The sequence below is a fragment of the Giraffa tippelskirchi genome, chromosome 5 (assembly GCF_054371585.1).
Source record: "Giraffa tippelskirchi isolate mGirTip1 chromosome 5, T2T-mGirTip1v1.2.pri, whole genome shotgun sequence".
NCBI classification, from domain to species: Eukaryota; Metazoa; Chordata; class Mammalia; order Artiodactyla; family Giraffidae; genus Giraffa; species Giraffa tippelskirchi.
The window spans coordinates 30,060,642-30,077,242 of NC_137279.1; the positions used below are offsets into that span (position 1 = coordinate 30,060,642).

At 56.9% G+C, this 16,601-nt stretch overlaps 1 protein-coding gene across 8 annotated transcripts in view; it reads left to right on the forward strand.

Moving 5' to 3' along the window:
* Positions 1-16,601, forward strand: part of TP73 (tumor protein p73) — a 75,188-nt gene that overhangs the window by 4,311 nt on the left and 54,276 nt on the right. For 2 of the 8 annotated variants that reach the window (XR_014054625.1, XM_081493112.1), the window contains exon 1: positions 15,250-15,310. The exons of 4 other annotated variants lie outside the window; for them this stretch is intronic. The gene's annotated coding sequence lies outside the window, so the exon portion shown is untranslated. Of the gene's footprint in view, positions 1-14,017; positions 14,105-14,666; positions 14,806-15,249; positions 15,311-16,601 lie in introns of those variants that run through there. 2 more of the 8 variants (XM_081493115.1, XM_081493114.1) reach the window with 2 other exon arrangements.

Below are 16,601 nucleotides of genomic sequence, written 5' to 3' on the forward strand. Positions count from 1 at the left end.
ATCTCAAAATTTCATTTATTCTTGTCACTGAGTTGAAATAGTTGTCAGAACTGCTACCTGAAGCCCTATAATCACCATATCACAAACTGGCTTTTATCTTACTTTGGCCAAGCCATGCAGCTTGTGGAATCTTGATTTCCCCGACCAGGGATTGAACCCATGCCCTTGTCAGTGAAAGTGCAGGTTCTTAACCACTGGACAGCTGGGGAATGCTCGTAATTTTGCTTTTAAATATCATCCTAACTGTGTTAGTGTCCTGGGGCACTAGCAGACGACCAAGAACGAGGGAGCTGAAAATAAACAAACAAAAAGGACTTATTCTTTCATGGGCTGGAGTTCAGAAGTCCAAAATGCAGGTGTGGGCAGAGCTGGTTTCCTCTGGAGGCTCTGAGGGAGAATCGTCTGTGTCTTACCCCTCGCCCTGAATCTTCCTGGACTTCTACACGCATCACCCCAATCCCTGCCTCCGGGTTCACACGGCCCCTCCTCTGTGTCTCCCCTTTTCTGTCTCTTATAAGGACCCTTGTCATTGAATTTAGAACCACAGCAATCCGGGAGATCCCATCCTGAGATCTTTATCTTACATGTCTACAAAGGGGAGGAGGTGCCATTCAACCCACTAGAATAATCGTAATTCAGTGTAGCTAGTTTCGTTTGTAATTGTTTTGTTTGCCCATACTGCGTGCGTGACCTCTGGAACCCCCAGGGCCCAGGGGTCCAACCTGGGCCACGGCAGTGGAAGGACTGGGTTCTAACCACTGGGCCACCAGCGAACTCCCTGCAATATGTTTCTAAGAAGTGTTCCTCAGCCTTTGGGCCCCCCAGGGGCCAGGACAGAAAAGGTGAAGAAACTTCTAACCCACACCCCTCGGTGCTGAAAGAGGAACAAGACACCCCTCCCCCCAGTCTGTTCCAGGGCAGCCAAAGGTGCAGGGAGCCACTCCTCCAGCCTATGGTGGGGAGTTCTTCCCACCACCATCCTGCCCACCCCACCCGAGACTGCGTGGGCCATCACAGCTCCCAGAGGTGGGAGAAAGAACAGACACACAGAGTGGCTTTGGGCCACCGGTGCCAAAGAGGTGCTTAGAGGCGGGCGGGCATCAACCTGGGGGAGTCAGGGGAGGCACCTCCAAGGGAACTGGACCAGGAGAGAGGCCAGGCAGCAGGGAGGGCTCTGCGGGGCTTGGAGAGAGGAGATGGGGGCCTCCCCGAGGGCAGGTCTAGGGCCATGGAGTGGGCATTTCGGGCAGCTCTAGAGGGTCAGTGGCAGCAACACTCCGGACCTTGAATTTAGAATCTGGTCCAGCAAAGAGTGAGCCCCAGAGGGACCAGGGAGCCAGAGGGGCCGGGGCACCGGAGTGAGGACCACGCTCTGGCCCCGCCCGGCGTGTCTGTTCTCCCATCTGTGTTTTGGGACAAGGGTGAGTTATAACCATGACAGTAGACATTCATAGTGCCCCCCCCATGTACGTGCCTCTGGGCGTTCACCACACTTGTAGGTGGGCACCGAAGCCAGAAACCTCAGACCAAGTGATTAAATCAGATACAGGTGTTGTCTGACCACCCATGCCTGACATACTGCGGGCAGAGGGTGCAACGGGCAGGGCCCTGGGTGGGTAGTCCAGACGGTAGTCCAGACAGTATTCCAGAGCAGGCCTGGCTCCTCCATGACCTTGGACTAGACCCCAGGCTCTTCATCCATGGGCGGGGAACACCCACCTGCCTCCTCGTTGTTGGAGCCAGAGCTGGGGCTCCCCTGGGTGGCCCACGGGAGCACCTGAGAGCCCCAGAGGGCAGACTCAAGGTGCCCAGGGAAGACTGGTCCAGCCCCCTCCCTGCCCCACCAGACAAGTCTGCCTCCCACCAGCCAGGGTTCGGGGGCCTGGGCATCAGGGCTGGGCTGGCTGCCCAGGGGTCCCTCCTTTGTGGTCCTGCTCAGGGTGGCTGCACGTAGAAGGGACCAGTCCCTGGTGTGTCCCCGCCCAGTACCAGCCGGCAAAGCATTCCCTGAGGCCCAGGGTGCCTATGAGGAGGGGCGGGGGCTCTAATTGCTCACCTGCCGCTCCAAGGTGCCAGGCCCGGGAGGCAGGCATCTGGGGAAGCCTCTGGCTAATTGGGCAGCTGGCTTCTCCTGGGGCAGGGATGGACTGGGTCCTCCAGAGCAGGCAGCGAAGATGCCTCTCCCTCTCCTCCCTGACTTCCTGGGCTCTTTTCTCCGTCGGAGCTGAGACGTGAGAAAGACCCAAGGGACTCTCTTGGCAGCCTTGGGCCTCCGAGCTTGCTTGCGTGGTGCCCACCTGACAGACAGAGGCTGCTTCTGTGTCTATCCAGCATAAATGCCGGGCTCTGGGGGACGGGCCAGGGTAGGGACCAGGAGGGCAGCCCGGGGCCCAGTGTGGGTCCTGCTGTCCTGCACAGTGATGTTGGGAGGGGAGCGGCTTGAGGAGACTCTGCAGAGCTGTTGGGGCTACAGGAGGGGAGGCTATGCTTCCCTGTGTTTGTGTGTGTGTGTGTGTGTGTGTGTGTGTGTGTGCGCGCACGCGTGCACGCGCTGAGTTTCTCAGTCGTATTCCACAAATTTTGACCACGTGGACTGTAGCCCACTAGGCTCCTCTGTCCAGGGAATTCTCCACGCAAGAATACTGGAGTGGGTTGCTATTTCTGTCTCCAGGGGATCTTCCTAACCCAGGGATCAAACCCTCCTCTCTGCCAGGCAGGACACAAATAAACAGATCAAATCACCCTCTCCACACTGGGCGGTCCTGCATTTAGGGTCCTCAATCATTTGCATTATGTGCAATGCAAATTTAGCACAATTCCCCAAAAGACAGTGGGAGGACAGCTCGTCATTAGTATGCAGATCGAAAGGGGATCCCCTCGGTGTTTTCTGTGATCTGCAAAACCTAGTGATTAGAGGCCCCTCTGCTTTTCTCACCTCCGTTTCCCCCACCCCTGTCCCCTCCCCTCACTCAACCAACAAAACCCCGGTAATTAGGAGACGCTCTTTTTTTTTTTTCTCTCGGAACCAGACAAGCTGCAACTTGCTCCCGGCTTCTTAGCTTCTGATCGGGGTGCTCCTTGCCTAATTACTTGGCAGTAATGAGCGAGGAGGACGCAGGTTGTCAAAGTCCCCCCAGCTTTTAGAAGGAAGCTGCAAATTAAAAATGAGGTATTGGTAAACAGGATGCTAATTGGATTAATGTGAAAATAATGAATTCTGATAAAAAGTAGTCCAAATAGACAGTTGGAAGATTGAGGTCACTGTGATGCCAAGAACACCGCCTGGTCGTCATCTGGTCCGTGTGATGCTTGAAGGAGTTAGGGTACTAGGAAGCGTCTGCTCTCGCAGTGGAGCGTGCAGGTGAAGGAAAATAGAAGAAAGAGCCCCGTGTGAGCAGGGCGTGGGGAAGCTGCGAGCCATCCCAGGCTGTCTTTTCGGAGTTTGGGGAGTCTCTGGCCAAACAGGGTCATGTAAAGTGGCCAACAGAACCTCAAGTCGCCGACTTTCTCTTTTCTTTCCTCTGCTGTCACTAAGCCTTGGTCCGTTCGTTTCTCTCCTCCTGATAAATCTACTAGATGTGTCAGCTGCTGTGCTCCCAGACAGGAGCTGGGTCTGGGACGAACGGGGTTGGGAGAGACTGGCTTGGCCCTGCCTGAACCTTTTTGAACCTTTTGAAATTTGTGCTACTCAGCAGTGTTTCATTGACAAAAAAAAAAAAAAAAAATCCACGGAGGTAAAGAGTGACGAAAGTCATGGTGAGGGTGGCCGAACTTGGAATCAGCTAGCCTAGATCTACTGTGTGAAGGTTGGCTTTGGTTGATGAGTGGAAAAATACCTTCCCCATAAGGAGAGAAAATGGGGCTTCCCAGGTGGCGCAAGTGTTAAAGAACCTGCCTGCCGGTGTAGCTTAGACGTAACAGACGCAGGTTCAATCTCTGGGTCAAGAAGATCCCCTGGAGGAGGAAATGGCAACCCACTCCAGTATTCTTGCCTGGAGAATCCCATGGTCAGAGGAGCTTGGCGGGCTACAGTCCACAGGGTCACAAAGAGTCAGATATGATTGAGTGACTAACGCAAGGAGAGAACGTGAGGATGTGGCCAGTTCAGCCCTTGTGGTCCCAGGGAGGGACCCTTTCCTGACCCCTTATCTGGGCACCTCTGGGTATAGCTGGGCCTTGGGGCTAATCAAGAGTTGTTGTGACTGCCCTAACTTTATGGTCCAAACTAACCCTGAGCCCTGATATTTCAGAATTCAGATTACCTTTTTTCATTTTGCCTTCCCTGATAACTCAATTGGTAAAGAATCCACCAGCAATGCAGGAGACCTGGGTTCAATCCCTGGTTGGGAAGATCCCCTGGAGAAGGGAAAGGCTACCCACTCCAGTATTTTGGCCTGGAGAATTCATGGACTGCCGAGCCACAGGAACGAAAAGAGTTGGACACAACTGAACAACTTTCACTTTCACTTTTTCATTTTAGAAAAGTAGCATAGTGTCTGAATTGTCTGTTTTATGACACCACCAAGAGGTCTGATAGGAGCACCCATGTTTCTGCAATGACACACATGGATGTTTACCCTAAACATCAACAAAGACCATGGAGAGTCTCCTGTCTGTCTGCCCAGCGGTGTCAGCTCCAGATGTAAGGAAAGACTTTCAGTTTTCTGAGTTTTTGGATCTCAAAGTTCAGAAAAGGGACGTGGAGTGGCTTAAATCAGTATTCCACAGGGTGTCTAACTCTTTATCCATCCATCCACCCATCACTTGTCATTCATTCCTGAGCAACCACAGTTTACCAGGCTCCGTTCCGACGGCTAAGAGCCCACAGGCTTGCCTTCCAGTGATATCAACCTAAAACCAAGATGACCATTCCTCAGAGACCAGGCACCAGGAGGGGAAGCAGAGTGCTGACTGTGCAAATACGCAGGGGCTTGCCAGAGCCCAGGCATCCCCCTGTTGAGGGTCCTGGGCGCAAGCGGTGACCCAGAGCTTCCTTTGTTTAAAGACATGGGTAGGGAGAGATCTTGACCACCAGGGGCAGGATGAGCTGTGCCCAGAACTGAGACAGCAGACCCTCTGGGCAGCTTTGGGGCACCTGCTCCTCCAAGCTGTTTCACTGGCATTTGGAAACTAACACAGTGCTGGGGTGGAGGTGGGGAGGAGTTGGGAGAAGGTTTCAGGACACACAGCAGGTGGGTCAGGAGTTTGGTTCAACTCCTGGAGTCTCCTGAATCTGATGGTGGTGGTTCAGTCCCGAAGAACAAGCACATCCCAGGAAACATGGCAAATGCTTTGCCCGGGACGCGTCTGAAATGGGTGGTTTAGTTAGAGGTTCATCTCCTGTTGGTTTTTAGGCCCAGCTCTGCTGTGTGACATTCCTTAGTCTCGCTGTGCCTCTGTATCCTCAGCTGCAGAATGGAGATGGTAGTTGTTCTCCAGGGCTGACATGATGACTAAATGATCCCTGTTTGTAAAGTGCTTTTTCTGGTGCCCGGTGCCCAGGGAGTCACATGTTGGGTGTCGCACTGAGGGTTCACGGGGATCTGGCTACTGTCTGTCGACTTTCTGTCACACTTTTGGGAATGCACCATGGATGAGGAGGGGCTCCTGGGAAACGCTGAGAACTGGAGGAAGGATCCTCTAACAGTGGGAGGTGGGATGGTGGAGGGCAGCCTTGAACACGCCTCTGCTGCCCCCTTCCCAACCACAGTCACTGCCCTAGCAGGAAGCAGGGGTTTCTCTTTCTTTCTTTCTTTCTTTCTCTATTTCTTTCTCTCTCTCTGCACTAGGTCGTAGTTTCAGCATGTGGGATCTAGTTCCCTGACCAGGGGTTGAACCCAGGACCCCTACATTGGAAATGAGTCTGATGCTGGGAAAGATTGAAGGCAGGAGGAGATGGGGATGACAGAGGATGAGATAGTTGGACAGCATCACTGACTCAGCGGATATGAGTTTGAGCAAACTCATAGGAGTTGCTGAAGGTGAGGGGAGATGGTGAAGGACAGGGAAGCCTGGTGTGCTGCAGGCTACTGAGCGACTGAACAGCAACAACCCCTGTACTGGGAGCTCAGAATCTTTGCCGCTGGACCACCAGGGAAGTCCAGAGGTTTCTGTCTAAAAACACAGGGCTGTTTTAGCTGACCTCCCATACAGGGCCCCCAAGATGTGTCTTGGAATAAAGGGCATTTACAGAAGGCAGAAGAATGTCCCCCAAAAGCATCCACATCCTGGTCCCTAGAACCTGTGACTTATTTCACAGGAAAAGGGACATGATTAAATCAAAGACTAGAGGTGGGCAGTATCTACCCCTAGGGTATCAGTGTCATCACAAAGGTCCCTCTAAGGGGGAGGCAGGCAGGTCAAAGCAAGATGGAGGCAGAGGGTGGAGGGAGGCATTTCAGGATGGAGGAGGGGAGGGGCCAGGAGCCAAGGGATGTAGGCAGCTTCTAGAAGCTGAAAAAAGAAAGGAACAGACATTGTCCTGGAGCCTCCAGAAGAAACACCTTGATTTCAGACTCACAAGACTCTTCCTGATGCCCAGGACTGTGAGGGAATAACAGAGGGCCTGTGAGTATCAGTTCTGGCTGCAATAGGGAAGTGAGGCAAGCTCACGCTGCAAGGGCCCCACCCTCTGCTCCCCTCTCCATGGAGATAACCAGAGGCCTTGCCCCGACTTCACACCTGGGCCTCCCAGGCTGACCTGGGCTCCGGCCTCAGCACGGAGGGCTTTTCTGATCGTGTCTCCTGAGGGGAGAAGGGGCCCAGAATGCTCGTTGAGTGCCCCACCCAGAGCTGGTGGTTGTTGTCCCTTTGTATCAACTGCTCTTTAGCCAGAGGTCCAGCTGTGACCACCACTCAAGAGTCAGCCACCCATCCTTTGTCTCTGACTTCCTTGTTCCTGCTGAGGAAGAGCAGGGTTTGTCACCCAAGAGCCTGGGGCTGTGGATCCACTGTCCCAGTCCTGAGGGTGGGGCCTCAGCCTCCTGGAGTTCAGGACTCTCCTGTCTCCATAGGGGAGGAGAGGAGGAGGTCAGGAGGTCACCCCACGGGAGCCCAGGGTGGTGAGATCATCCATCTCTCTTAAGAATGGGCAGCAGGGGTCCTTCCCAGAATTGCATGGCTTCCCTGAGGACATGCCCAGTACAGCCATCAGCTGGCTGAGGGTGGCCTGGCAGAGCCCAGGATCAGGGCAGGGGGAGCCTTCAGTATCCCTCTGGCTTCTCTGCCTCTTTTACCAGGACTAGGAAACACCTGCCTCCCACCTCCACTCACTGTTGTTTTGTGGTATGTGTGTATGTGTCTGTGTATGAACATGTGTGTCTGTGTTTGTGTGCATGTGTCTCTGTGCATGTGCCTGTGCACATGTGTGTGTGCGCGCGCGCATGTATGCATGTGTGTCCACGTGTACACATGTGTCTATGTGTGCATATGTGTCCCTGTGTGCACATGTGCACGTGTGTGTGTGTCCATGCGTGCATGTGTATCTTTATGTGTGCATGTGTCTGTGTATGATGTCCCCGAAGGGCGAGGACTTTGGCTCCCAGGACGGTGTTGTCTTCAGTCACCTTTCTGTCCAGCCAGGGGCTGCTATTCTGTAAAGTGTCTCTCACCCCAGGGATTCCTCCTCAGACTTACTGCCATGCTAATGTCTGTCCCTGGGGCCCTGGCAAATGGGGAGATCTCTGCAATGAGGTTTCCCAAGCTTGTGTTGTGTGAAACTGTATCAGTCTCCTAGGCTGCTGTAACAAATTGCTACAAATTCAGTTGCTTAAAACAACATGCATCTGTTTTCCTACAAGTTCTGTAGGCTAGATGGCTGAGGTCAGTCTTACTGGCCTAAAGTCCAGGCGCTGGCAGGGCTGATTTCTTCTGGCTGCTCCAGGGGAGAACCTGTTTCTTGCCTTTTCAGGCTTCTAGAGGTGCCTACGCTCCTTGGAGCATGGCCCGTTCTCCCTCTGCAAAGCCACATCCCAGCACCTTCTGTCCACCCCTACCTCCAACCTCCCCGTGAGGACCCTTGTTGTTACACTGGGTCCACCCAGATAACCTAGGGTTGCCACCTCCAGGTCCTTAATCCCACTTGCAATGTCCCTCTGGCCATGTCCACCAGGAGCTGGGCTGGGCTTTCTGTGCTGCTGCCTGCAGTGGGGGAGGGAAGGGACAGTATGTGGACACAGATTAATGTCCCAAATCTGTGTCCCCCTCAAAGTACTTCTGTGTCCTCCTCAAAGTCCTTCTGACCAGCAGTTAAAAATTGGACCTGGAAATTCAGAATGTGGTACTGTGGCCACGTATTACATTAAATTATCTGAATTTATTCTGTGTGTGTGTGTGTGTGTGTGTGCGCGTGTGCCTGCATGTGCACATGTGTGTTGGTAGGACAGAAAGAGCTGAATATCAGCAGTTTTGAAATAGGTGTTGAAATAGGTGGATCCTTATCTGTTAGAAGCACCTACTGATGTATTAAGGGCTTCCCTGGTAGCTCAGATGATAAAGAGTCTGCCTGCAATGCAGGAGACCCAGGTTCAATCCCTGGGTCAGGAAGATCCCCTGGAGAAGGAAATGGCAACCCATTCCAGTATTCTGGAAAATACCATGGAAGTGTTGTAGGAAGTGGGGAGGCCCCCCTTCAGGGCCCCAGGAGCGGGCTCTTGTCTAACACTCGGAAAAGAATTGTCCGAGGAGACACGTGCTGACAAAGCAAGAGATTTTATTGGGAAAGGGCACCCAGGTGGAGAGCAGTAGGGTAAGGGCACCCAGGTGGAGAGCGGTAGGGTAAGGGAACCCAGGAGAACAGCTCATGGCTCACAGTCTCGGGTTTTATAGTGATGGGATTAGTTTCCGGGTGTCTTTGGCCAATTTTTCTAATTCAGAGTCATTCCTGGTGGCACATGCATCGCTCAGCCAAGATGGATGCTAGCGAGAGGGATTCTGGGAAGTGGACAGACACGTGGTGTCTCCTTTTGACCTTTCCCGAACTCTTCCCGTTGGTGGTGGCTTATTAGTTCCGTGTTCCTTACCAGGACCTCCTGTCATAAAACAACTCATGTGAGTGGTTACTAGAGAGCCTGGCCAGGGTGGGCGGTTTCAGTCAGTGTGCTTCCCATAATAGAACGAGGAGCCTGGTGGGCTGCAGTCCATGGGGTCGCAAAGAGTAGGACACGACTGAGTGACTGACAGGTGAAACAATATAATTTGTAGAATAGGCTTTGGCTGAGGGCAGACCAATGTTGAGACCGGGGGACAAATCGGTGGGTTCACTGTGCCGTTCTGTCTACTTCTGATTGTGTTTGGAAGTTTCGCCCAAGAGGAGTAGAAGAAAAACCCACAAGCACAAACACAAGCAGAGTCAGGGGGCCAATCCTGCTCCCCCGCCCCTAGCTCAGCTTCCCGCTGGGTAGGGCTGTTGCTGGGTCCCGTGCAGAGGGCAATGCGTCCACCAGAGCAGGGGGCATGGGCTGACCACGGGCCCCAGGGCTCCAGGCCACGCTCCGCCCCGTCTGCCCCGAGGCTCCAGGCGGCCACGCTGCTTCCTCGGCTCCAATGTCATCGCCTAGGCGACCGGGACGCTGCCGCCACCGCCGGCCTGCCCAGCCACGAGCCGAGCCGTTGGCCTCCCGGCTGCCTCCCCTCTGCACGGACCCTCCAGGGCCCAGGCTCCGCCAAGGTAGGCTTGGCTCAGGCTGGTCCTCCTTGTTCAGGTGCCGGTTGGGGCTCTTTGGGGCCACCCCAGGGTGCAGAAGCCCCTCCTCACTAGCTCCCCACCTGGTGCTTGGGGACTGGGTACCCTAGGGGCGGGGGTGGCAGACGGGCCAGTGCGAGGAAGCCATGCCTGTGGTTTCCCTGATGGGCCTCAGCCACTGTTGTGTGGCATGGCTATCTGCCCCCAGGGGGGTGGCGGGGTAATTTGCATGGCCCAGGCAGTTGGGGGAGAGACAGAAGTCACTCTAGTGCCACCGCCTCCACCCCTTGGGTCCACCAGGAACTCTCTCCACGTTCTGCCGAGGAGGCCTGGAGTGGCTGCCCAGTCCTGGCCCCAGCCTCATGGCCAGGCTTGTCCCGCTGGGGGCCACCATTCCTCAGCCCCATGGGACCAGCCCAGAGCCGGCTTTCCCCGGTCTCCCTCACCCACCCCGGCTGCCTCCCAGGCATCACCGAGACCCGGGCAGCAGGACTCAGCTCCCCTCCCTGTGCTGCCTGCCGGGCACCGTGGACCCACCTGCGCTCCAGGGGTGCCTCTGAGGTTGCACTCTTGCGTGGAGGGGCTCGGATGGGGGATTCACCACGATGAAAGCAGAGCGTGTGTGTGTGCAAGTGTGTATACATGTGTGCATGTGCATTGATGGCGGTGGCTCAGTGGTAAAGAATCTGCCTGCAATGCAGGAAACGCAGGTTCAATCTCTGGGTCGGAAAGATCCCTAGGAGGAGGAAATGGCAACACACTCTGGTATTCTTGCCTGGACAATTCCATGAACAGAGGAGCCTGGCAGGCTACAGTCCATGGGGTCGCGAAGAGGACACAACTGAGCAACTAAATACACCAAACACAGATGTGTGTGTTGATGGTCCTGGTGGGGTGTGTAGGCCCCAGTGGCTGGCTCTCCACCCCACATGCTGCCATCAGGAAGCAGTCTCTGAAGCCTGAGTGGAACGAGGAATGAGGGCTTAACTGCAAGATGGCCAATAGCAGATTTACAAATGGCTCAGTGGTCAGACAGGAGCCGAGTGTGCACCCCGAGATGCTCCAGGAATTCTACTAGACGCCCCTGTGTAGGTCAGCCCTGCATGGTGGGTGTGATATCCCCATTCTACAGATGAAAAGACAGACGCCCCAAACATACACACAACTGGTAGGTGGTTGAAGGTGCCCAAGTGCAGCTGGTTGAGGGGCTGAACTCAGAAGTGCATTAGCCCCATGTGGATCAATGCGGAAGGGGGTCCCAGGACAGGATATGTGTCCTCACCCCTTCTGCACCCTCCTGCATTCCCGTGGTCCATGTCCCCACCTCGCTGGACCCAGCCAATCAGTGCCTCTCTGACCACCAGACTCTAGGTTCACCAAACCCATGATGTGCCCCCGGGTGACCTTCCCCACCAGAATCCCCCTCCATCCCTCAGAGCCAAACCCCCTCCTTGTTCCCCAAGTCCCACAGGTGTAGGTCGACGACCCTTCCCGTAACCAAGGCCTCTGGGCCCCCTGTCCCCTCTCCAGCCCGCCTGGCAACTCCTGCTTCCCCTGACCTGATGGGCCATCGGGGCCTGTCCTTGGCCGAGCTCCACCCGACTGCTGCCCCTCCTCCACCCTCAGTCAGCTGGTGAGACCAAAAATGACAACTCACATGGACCTTCATCTCCCCTTGGGCTGACCCCAGGCCTGTCCACGCCCCGTCAGAGCGCCCTTCACACTGTGGGGGGGAAGGCTGGTTCTCTTGTCTGCCCCTCAGGAGAGGAGGTCCCCTGGGAGGTGGGGCTGCCTGACCGGAAGGGATTGGGTGGGTCCTAACCAGAGCTCAAACCCAGAGTGGCCCTGGGCAAGTGGTCTGCTCTCTGTGCTTCTGTAGGAACATTTGGAAAGTGGGGTGCAGCAGTGCCTTGATCTCGTGAAGACTGAGATCAAGAAATGCAGAGGCTTCCAGGCTGGGATTGGCACTGAGTGAGGGCACACTGTTCTCAGATAGAGATGCTAGGCATCATTATCCCAGGGACAGGGGAAGGGGTGGGGGCACCTTGGAGATGTGGGGACAGGGAGGCAGGTGGGACAGGGGGGCTGATGATGGGTGTTCCTGGAGTGAGTGAGTCAGGGAGGGACCAGTGTCGTGGCACCTTGGATGAGTGGATGAGGTCACATCAGAGGTCAGCTAACTTCAGAGACAGGAGCAAAATTCGTAAGTCAATTGGAACTCTTGAACTAGATCAGGGCCTCGATGTTTGGGGGCTGGGGTTGGAGAGCTGAGTGGGGATGGGTAGAGGTAGAAATTAGTGGGGATGGTAGAATTTAGTACATCCTGAGCCCATAGCGAGGAGCCCAGGGTGAGAGTCAAGGAGTCTGTGCAGGGTGGGAATGCAGTCGAGTGGGTTTTCTTCAAGGAGTGTGGAGGTGTCCAGAGGAGGGTGGTCAGGTGGTTTGGGAATGACCATGTGGGGCAGAATTGAAGAGCACGAATACTCGCCCGCGGAAGAAAAGATTCTGGAGGACAGAACCTGGCACGCTGGCGTGTAGAGGTGGGACCCTGGCAGGGGTGGCTTGGAGGAGAAAGACAGAAATGGCAGGAGTGCCTGGCAGACTGGAAGGTTAGAGTGTTGCCAAAAGTGGAGTCTGGCTGCTCGTCGCTCAAAAGCCAAAAGGAGGCAAGCCTGGTGCACAGGGAAGTTTGGTTTTTTTTCAGAGGCTGGCAGCAGAGTGGAGGGGTGGTGGGCAGACTCCCATCCAAAGGCCGACTCCCTCCCCCTGAGTATCGGGGCAAGAGCTATTAAAGGTGGAGGGAGGGGACTACATGCGGAAACAGCACAGTCAGCTGTAACAGTCATCTTGAAATTGATCACACGGTGGTCTCATCAGTGTCATTTTGATTGTTTTAAGTACAGTTAGTCGTCAGTTCCAGGGTCAGTTTGTTTCCATTTCTTGAGGCCAGTTCTGTTTTTTTGTTTTAGCATACATCTTAGTTCCCCCTAGGGATCCAGTCCGCGCCCCCTGCAATAAAAGTGCAGAGTCCTAACCACTGGACCGCTGGGGAATTCCCTGAGGCCGGTTCTCAGAAAAGTGGCAGCTTATGTCATGGCTACAGATTGGTCTTTTGTCATTGACTTCTTCCACCTGGTGGGGGTACAGGGGTGGGGTGCATGAGCCTACATCCGGCCACTGGGGGGCCATCAGATGAGGCAAGAGCAGGGAGCCTGGGTAAAAGGCAACTGCACTTATGGGGCAGTGGTGAGGGGATCTGGGCTGGGGTGGCCCTGTTGGGGGAGCGCTGGATTCCAGATCCATGTGAAGGCACAGTTGGAGGTGGGCAGTGAGACGGAGGGCCCAGGATGTGCCCAGCTGCCGTCCACTCCCAGCCACCTTGGCTCTCATGTGGGCCATGCCACAACTGAGAGCTCAGACACCTGCTCTGCTTAAAGCATCTCATCGGTTCTCTCCAGCCTAGTGAGGCTCCCAGCCCTGCAGCCACCCCGCCTCCTGGATCCCCTCCCTGTCCTCTCTGCTATCTGAACCTTCCTTACTGACACCCTCAGTTCTGCTCCCACTCTTCCCGCCAGGCCCCCTGACAGGTGGCTGGATGCTGCCATGGAAGCCCCCTTGACAGTGGTGCAGCTGAGCTTGGGGCACCATTCCAGCTGCCCTTGACCTGCCCCTTCTTAGACCTAGGACCCCCCCACCAGTGTGATGTCATTCCCTCTGCCCCCTCCATTGTGCCTTCTTAGAGAAAACTTCTCCCCATCAGCGCCTGTGCCTCTGACAGCCCCCACCCCTCCCTACCTACAAACTTGCCTGCCCCCCTTCTCCAGGCTGGGCAGGAACCGAGACTCCTCCATTGTTCTTCTGCCCCTGGGGTCCAGCCTTTGAAGCCCAAGCAGGAATCCATTGCTTGCCTCCAGCAGGTGGGGTGGCACCCTGGGATGGCACATCAGCTTTCTGCTGCCCTGGGGTGCTGGATCCCACCCATTCCTCTGCAAGTGCCTTGTTTTTAGAGAGACCAGGGAAGGGAGGGCCCTGCAAGTGAACCAGGGACAGGGCAGTGGCCAGACCTGGCCTCTGCCCAGGATCAGGGCAGGTTTGTTTCTCCCCCTCTGCTGCTACCCTGACCCTCAGGACCCGCTGGTCCATTGCAACTCGAGCTCCTCATCTGTGCCTGTATCAGAGCCTTGCTGAGCGCTCAGGCTCTTCCTACGCAGCACAGGAAACAGGCTCGGAATGGGCAAGACACCTGTCCAGGGTCACACAGCTGCTGAGCAGAGCGGCAGAGCGGGGCTAAGTGGATGGAGGGGGCCGGATGCCAGGAGTGTGGTAGGCAGTGTCGAGCTACAGAGCAGAAAGCCAGGGGACAGGGACCGTGTGTTCTGGTCTGACCTGCACATGCTGGGATGGGAGGAAAACCATGGGCAGGTCAGTGGGGGGCGGGGGGTGAGGGGAGGCCCGGATGTGGGTAGGGCTTCGGCATGAGGGTAAAGAAAGAGGGGTGGGCAAGGGACTTCCCAGCAGCATGTGGGTGGGGCTGTGTGGGTGGGAATGCAGGCTGAGGAGGGAGTTGGGCCTCCTTTGCTCCCCTCCTAGAGAGGCCAGGCTGAGGGCAAGGTCATCAGCCAGCTGGCTGGGTTGGAGCTGTGACCAGCTGTGTTTCCTTGGGTGAGTGACCTAACCTCTCTGTGCCCCTTTCCACATCAGTGCACGGGCCTGCTGGGACATGGCGGGGCTCAGCCATGCTCTGGCATTTCTTTGTTTGGCTGCAAGAGTTTTTCCACCAAGAAGCTGGTCATGGCAGCCTCTCCGGTGGAGCTGGGGTGGGGGGCAGGTGCCCCTGGGTCCCCGACACTCAGCTTGGCCGAGCACCTCTCCCAGCAGAGGTCTGGGTGACCCCAGAGCTGGGCAGCCCTGGAGGATCTGGTCAGCCATTTCCTTCCAGAAGTGCGTGAAGCTCACGTGGTCAGAGGGCTGCCGCCCAGCTCCTGGCCTCACGTGGGTACTAAGCCAACCGTTTGATTCAAACAGAAACTGCCGGGCAACCTCAGGGTGCTCCAGGCTGGCCCAGGTGCGGAGGGAGGCCATCCTGCCCCCGGCACCGGCCAAGGGACGGAGGCTGGCGGCGGGTAAGAGGCCTGCGAGATGAGAGGCGGTGGGGCTGGGGGATTCCCGGGCAGCTCCTGGCTCGGCCTCCCCCGCCTGCCCGGGGCCCCAGCCCAGGAGGGAGAGAGGGCAGCTTAATCAGGCACCTCCAGCTGTTTTCATATTTCACAAGCGCACCCTGCCCCAGGGTGGGGAGGCTAAATTTGTCTCATCAGCAACGCTGGGCTCCCCCCGAGCGGGCCGAGGGGGAGCAGGGAGCCACCCTAGGGTGATGGAGCCGTGACCATGCCCTCCTCCCTGGCCTTGCAGGCCCCATCTCTCTCCATAGGAGGCCCAGGTGCCACCCTGGCCGGCCCAGGCCAAGGGTTCTGGCCTGTCCTGACCGCACCCCACCCCCTGCTGGGCCAGCGGGGGCAGAGGCCGCCCAGCCTCCTGTGGCCACGTGGCCCGGCGCAGGTGGGAGGGGCAGGCGAAGATGGCTGCTGCCCATGCTCCCTGAGGGCGACACGCTCCCGGCCACCATTCCAGGTGGGACCCCTGCACTGGCCCCACTTGCCAAGGGCAGCCCGTTCCGGGTGGGTGGCTGGGGCTACAGAGGCTGGCCCCTCAGCTCCGAGGGCCCAAGAGCCTGGGCTCTGGGTGTCCTGCAGGAATTCTGTTGGGCCGCCACCCAGGGACAGTGCCATGTCACCGCAGGGCCTCCTGCGTGATGGCCACCTGACCCCTCTGCCCGGGTAGGGGGACTTCTGGGCGCTGGGGCGTTCTGGGGTCCCCTGAAGACAAGCCACAGGGTATTGGAAGGGGCTGGAGAAGGCCCCTGAGGTCCCTCCTGTGATGGTGTAGGTTTATCTGCCCCTTAGATTTCAGTCAGTCTACGTTTACAGAAATAACCGGGGATGGAGCCACAAGAATAACTGGCGTGTGACTGAGGACAACCGGGGTGGATTGTTTTGGGGAGGGGACAGGGTAGGATTCTTCGAGTCTTTCCCCACTAAGGTGACTGGGCCGCACCCTTTCCCTGGATGCTGTGGGGGAGGGCATGTGCTCCAGTTGTCCCTCCCTGTGCCCAGGCCAAGTGTCCACACCCGCCACAGGCAGGCGGGGGCCCCCTCTATGGATGGGGTGTCCCTTCTGAAGGGTCACAGGGGTCCAAGTTTATGGGCCTTGGTTCTGGAACCCTTGGTAGGGGCGGGTGGAGGGAGAGGAGAGGAGAAGCCCAAGGCCTTGAAGTCCTGCCCGGCCAGCGAGGCTGCTGTCGGGGCCACACAGGGCTATCTGTGCTCTGCCACCAGCCGGGTGGTGGGGGCAGGATAAGGCGCATTCTGATCCGGAGTCAGGGAGGTCAGTGGCTTCCCAGAGGAGGCAGGGCCTGGCCTGGCAGGACCAGGGTAGGGTAGGGAGGGGACAGTGGACCAGGGCTGAACGTGGAGGCAGCCCTGGCTGGGGTGCGTGGGGACAGGGCTGGGAGCCCAGGGCAGGCTGTGGCTCTCACTGGGATCTTGGAGGATGAGGTCAGAGGGTTGAGTAGAGCTCCTGAAGGAAGAGTCAGCCCCACAGGGCCTCCATCTCCCACCAGCCTGGGGCAGAGGGGCTGTGCACCTGGGACAAAGCCCTCAGCTGTTTTCGGGTGGGGAACAGGATGGGGTTCTTTGGGTCTTTCCCACCTGGGTTGCAGCCGGGACGCTTGGTAGCTTGGGGCACGTTTCTTGGGCCTCTGAGACCTGCCCGGGGGTGGCGGTCACTGCCTGACAGAGCGGTGTGGGAGCCTGGTGACCCTGGCAGCAGCTGGCCGGCTTATCCCCTGCGGCACCAGGCCTCT